Source organism: Prinia subflava, chromosome 8 (assembly GCF_021018805.1).
Source record: "Prinia subflava isolate CZ2003 ecotype Zambia chromosome 8, Cam_Psub_1.2, whole genome shotgun sequence".
In the NCBI taxonomy this organism is placed as follows: domain Eukaryota; kingdom Metazoa; phylum Chordata; class Aves; order Passeriformes; family Cisticolidae; genus Prinia; species Prinia subflava.
The window spans coordinates 33,666,577-33,672,771 of NC_086254.1; positions in this window are offsets into that span (position 1 = coordinate 33,666,577).

Genomic DNA, 6,195 nt, shown 5'->3' on the forward strand with positions numbered 1-6,195 from the left:
GGCACTGCCAGGGATCCAGGGGCAGCCACAGCTTCTCTGGGCTACCAAATCCTCTGCCCAGTCTTAAAACCCATCCTACCCTCTCTTTAGGTGTCAGCATCACTTCAGAAATTAAGGCACGCCTCTATCTTTCATTCAGCACAGGGACAATCACAAACAAGTACAATTGTAGATAAAGGGAGAGCACAGAACAGAACAACAAGAAGAAAACCTCACTGAGTAATGTGCCAGCAGAAAGGATCCAGCCAGCACAGTAGACATAGAAACCACTGGAATAACTCAGATCAGTGCAAACTGCCTGGGCAATAACACAAAGTCTTGAAACACAGGGATGATGCTGGTGAGAAGTGAATAAAACAGTAGCAAAGAACAGCTGTGAAAAACAGACTCTAAATAAAGTTGTTTTCATATGAACTAAATAAAAGGGAAGAAACAGAAATAAGTCTGGCATTCGTGTTCAGAATGACAAAAAATTGGTAAACTGAGTGACTTCTAAGGTCTAAGGAGCTCAGGGTGTGCAGAGAGAAATTTAATACTTCTTACATTGGAGATGTTCAAACCAAGAAGTCTGCATCATAAGCAAGGAGATGATCAGTGGGAGGGAAGATCTGGATAGAGAAGAAAAGTTAGAAATAAATTGCCTACAAGAATCTAGGAAAAAAACTGACAAGAGAAAGCTGTCCTGGGCAGCAAATAGTGCAAAAGCAAACATTAGGCTGAACTAAAATCAGGCTAAAATCCTTATGAAGGATTGTCTGAGCTCAGTCTTGTGAGAAAGGAAAATAAAGAATGTAAGATGCAGGATGACTGCAGCAAGAACAGGATAAACTCAAATTAGGCAGATGTAAGCACAAAATCCCAAAGTCTGAAATTATTTCAGTTAATGGCAAAGTCAATAGATATTTGTAACCCAGGAGAGCTGAAATAGTCTTCCAGACAACAACAGCATCTTTGAGGACTAGATATATAGTGGTGGGATGAAATCCAGCTATTAAAAGAAGTTGTAAGGCTGGAGATGGGAAATGAGGAAACATGCTGCAGATAAGGAATATGTAATTTAAAAATAAAGAGACATGCCATCAGTATAACTCATTTACAGCTAAGGGAACTCCTGAAATTCAAACAGGGCCATAATGTTGGTTCATAAACCATCAAGCAAGACAGGGACAAGTTGTGCTCTAAAGCTCAGGTGCTCACCAAGCAGTAACACACACAGATTTTATAATAGGCTGTGGAGCTGGCACAAAGAATTAAAACCCCTACAAAAGGATCTTGCTAGACTTCTGCATTTCAGGGCTGGTATGTATTACATGATATTATTTTCTAAAAATGGAGAAGAAAAGTTCTGAGTCTGATCCCATCCTGGTGTACAACACCACAGCTTATTTTGCTGTCACTAATAACTCTCAAGTGGCTTAAAATAGAAAAACATTGACATAAGTTCTAAAGTTTTCTTGAGGCTGCCGCTTGAGGCCTCTTGACTCTGTAAAACTGTTCTCTCAGTGGGTCAGATGAGAAGAAAAAAATGTAATTCTTTGTTTTCCAGGGTCAAGCTGTACCATTTGTGGTGAGGAAAATGAAGTGATAAACAACCGAAGGCACTGTCACGTTAGGACAGCAGATGCATTTCATCAAGGAAACACATTAAACAAGATCAGCTCACAAAACTGCATCAATACTTACATTTTTGAAGTATTTAACCAAAAAGTTAGTATGTAAATATGCAATCCTACTAGCAGGCTAGAATGGGAAGGTAGAGGAACTCCTCCAGTCCCTGGCAGTGTGTAAAACATCTCCCAGCTCCAGCGAAGGCTGACTCACAGAGCACAGCCAGGCTGCCTCTGCTACAGACATCACAGCTCCTCTGCCTGAACATGAGTACTCCACAGCCCATGTGCTTTTTTTTGAAGGGTAGGAAAACATCTTTTTGCAGTTCTACAGGATTCTTTGAGGGTGCACAGGTCCCCGAAACACAACTCTCATTCAAGCCTGGCTACAGGCAGAGTTCTAGGGGTACAGGAGAAGCTTCATTCCACACACCAGTGGGTGCTGAAAGAGAACCTCAGCTTTGGGAAGTTCAATACACACCAAGATCAGCCTGCTCAATACAGCAAACCCTTTTTTGTCCCCCAAGGCAAGCAGGAAATATACTTACAAATAAATACACACACAACTTACAGCTTTCATCACAGAGCTTCCTATCAGGCAGCATCCTGGTTAAAAACAGGATTGATGGGTGAAAGTTTTAGGTAAACTTCAAAGGGTAGATTAAAGTTTCCACTTCTTCTACTGTGCACTGAAGGTTTGGGTCTAGAATATGATCTGTTGAGCTTGTGTTGTCATGGTGTTCAAGAAAGGAAACTTAACACCTCAGGCCATTCTCCTGATAACATTTGCAACTTCACCATCTGCTTTCCTAATTCCAACTTTTTATTATTAAAAACAGAACTGTCTTTCCAGCGCTGGTTTCACTTCTTAGTGCAGATTCATCCATTTTTATATATATATGTACACATCCAGACATGCCACTCCCACAGGAAAAATAAACTCACACCACATCTGTGCATCACCTTAACCATCAGGAGTTACTAATAAGCCAACTCAGTGAGTATCAGGGACCTCTGCCCAGTTCTATGTACCCTTTAAGTAGTGCCTTATCTGTTTTCCCACTCCCACCGAGTAATCAGCACAATTACAGATAATTATGTGCTCAAATACAGAGCCCAGCTGCTTTTTCCAACCTGGTTGCAAGTTGAAATCATTAATCGATGTCACGCACATTGGCATTGATCTCTCATGCATTATCCTCATTAATAAGTTTCTTCCTTTCTGAAGATAAAGAAATTAACCAGCAACCATCAATTATTCAGAAATACAAGTTCACCTTTAGACACGAACACAATGACACCTTCTGGGAAATGCTGAAAGCACCTGGACCTAGCAGTTTATTTTAACAATAGTGGATCATGGAAAAGCAATATATTAATACCATAGGCAGACACAAGTAAATAGAAAGGTACAGCAAGGAGGCAACATCAAAACAGTCTGAAAATGTCAAACAGCCCAGCAGTTGTTCATTAGCAGCAAATTTGAATTTAAACTTTATGTTCCCATATAATAGAGTAAGAGTCAGAGGACCTTGATAAGCATCTTCCTAAAAGAAAGCAGTTTTCCATGAGTGCATCTCAATTTATAGGCCACAATTAATGAAATTATTCCAGAGACAGCTGTAATACACAAAGTTGAGCTTGCCTGGCTCCACTACATGTGGCTGAAGAGCAGGAGGGGCAGCACCTGCACTGGGAGAGAGGAAATTCCCTCTGGTTGTGCTCAGTGGGGAAAGTCTCCTGTGCAGCTGCCAGGGCAGGGACAGGGAGATAGAGAGAGGCTAAAGGGAGCCAGGATCAGCAGCAGTGCAGATCCACAGGCAGGCCTGGGAGGGAGCAGAGGCTTTTCTGAGCACCAGGAGGCTTTTCTGAGCACCAGGAGTAGCTGCAGCGTTTGCACTGCGCTGTTCCACGAGGGGACAGGCTGGCTCTGGAGGAACACAGTGGGCACAGGCAGATTGCTTAGCCAACCTTTTATTTTTCTTCAATGCTTTTAAGATCCCACTGAGCTCATCATTATTATCCAAAGTTTGCAATTCTTGCAGTGCCGGCTGTAAGTTATTGTCGAGGCAAAGCACAACAGAGGAATGTCAGTGTCATTGCTGCCACCTTCTGACTCACTGGGACCTCGAGTGCATTTCTCTGCATGCAATATTTCCCCACTAATCCAGTTCTTTTTAGCTGTTTCCAAAGCGCTGAGCAGGTAAAACTCCTGCTTTACTGGAGTTCATAATTTGCCATGATACATCTCAAGCTCTAGTACTTGATGCTGCTCACTTTTCTCATTGAAAGCTTCCATGCAAGTTTTGCTTGATATAGAATTAACCTGAATTAACACTATGAAGTGGGGATCTGGATGACGTTTGTATCATCAGGGAGGTGTTCTGCACAGCTTTCCAGAGGATGCTGCCATTGAAAGGGGAACTAAGAGCCTTTTCTCACCCACAAGGAACAGGACAGCTCCTCCAGGCAGGGGACATAAATTTGTTGCTACCTAACTCAGACAACTCAGAGATGCCACTTGCAACCTCAGCAAAACACCTGGAAGTGATATTCTATCTATCTTTGTGTCTGTTGGGATTCTGTATTCGACAGCTATAGAGAAGGGAGCATTCCAGTTAAAGATTATTCCAAGCCCAGTTTCAGGAACAGGCAATAGCATGAATGAAAAAATGACTAATTCTAAAATCTTTTAGAAATCTCTTGATTTTTTTTTTTTTAGGAGTAGGAGGAAGCATAAACAACTACAACAAGTTTAACTCCAGCTAGCATATATGAAAGTTACTTTTCCCCCCAGATATATAAGGTCAGTATGACAAACCACAGACACTTCGAGGAGGGGGAGAGGGACAGGGAGAGGGACAGGGAGAGGGACAAGAAAAACAGTATAAGCATTTAGGTTAATCAGTGAAAAATGGCAGACAGTTGTCTCAACCACCCCAGCTTGTGAAACTTTGGAAAGCAGAGTTTGCCAGAAAGGAAAAGCCAGAAACATTCAGCACTTCATACACACGTGAACCTAGAGCAGTTTTTTCACTTCTCTTTTGCAGATATAAAAGCAGAACCTGTCACTACGTGGAAGTACCCCAGAAGTACATAGGAGAGATAAGTAGGAAAATTTCCTATATCAGTGGGGTAGCCAGGCATTGGAATGGGCTGCCCAGAAAGTGGGGGAATCACCATCCCTGCAAGTGTTCCCAAAATCCTGTGGGTGCGGCACTGAGGACGTGGAGGAGTTGAACGTGGTGGTGCTGCTGTGTTGACACAGCTGGACTTAATGAGCCTTAAAGGTAATTTCCAGCCTCAGCAATTCCATGACTGGAACTTCTCTAGAAAGTGCAAGAGGCCTAGAACATTAGGAATTACTTTAAAAATAAGCCAGTTCTGTTAAAATTTATGACAATATGCATTAGCTCAGAGTAAACGATAAATTGTTCCCTTATTCTCATGAGCTGCACCCAGGGGATTTGAGCCCACATAAAGAAGGCAGCTGAGCATTGGCAGCAGGTGGAAGCCTTTCTTCTTCCTGCACAGCACACAGAGCACCAGCCCCTGCAATGTGCCAACGAATTGTGACTAAAGAGTCACATCCATTATCCACTCATTCCGGAAAACATGGAAGTCTTCAAGTAAACTACATGGAAATTTTGCAAATTCTACAGCTCCCGTTTTTAATGGATTGCTCATGAAGCTTATCTAATAAAATCTACAGAGAAATTTATAAGCTAACATAATGATAGCAAATATTTTTTGTTAGGAATTTACTGCAGCGTTACAGCCAAGCATAAACTTTATCAGTTATTTGGAAAATATAGAGTGCCATAAAACAAAAGTAATTAGAATTAATGTATCTTCACTCTCCCCCCCTCAAAAAAATATCACTTAATTCCTTTTTAAGACATAGCCATTCATCAGGGTTCATTAAGGCCATATTTTCCTCAGTGCTGTGTCATTAACAGTCATTAGCAGAGAGGCAGGAACACAGTGTCACACAGCAGAGCTTTATCAGCTGGGGAAACAAAGGAGCAACCTCCTCCTCGGGCCAAGGTGGTGTTAGGAACAAAGGACCTGGAGGCAACAAAACCTCACCCACCCATTCCTTCACTATTTAGTTCCAATTTTCCTCCTTTGACCATCCCATCCCATGGCACAGTTGGTCTAAAGGTGAACAATTAACCTTTGTAGGCACCTTCAAGACTTGCACAAGGGTTCAAGGCCTCCCCCTGCATTTCCCACATGATGGTTCTTCATCTTCCCTGTTCAGGAGTCTGAAACATTCCCTAAAGCCAAGTTCACCAAAACCCAGGTCCTGCCATTTCAGTGGCCAACTCATTTGGCCTCTTGCACCAAAACAGACCCAAATCCTGGGGGATGGAGGCAAGGACTGTTCCCATTTCTCTTTTCCCATTAATGTTCTCCTGCAGGCTGTAACCTGGGTTTGCCACAGTTAGCACCATCAGCAGATGCAAGATGTCCTACAGCAAGGACTTGCCTTTCTGTGCAAGCCTGTATTCCCCACTGAATTCCTACAGCTATCCTAAATTCAGCTTTTGGAAATAAAACTCAAGAGCTGACAGCTGGCCAAAGT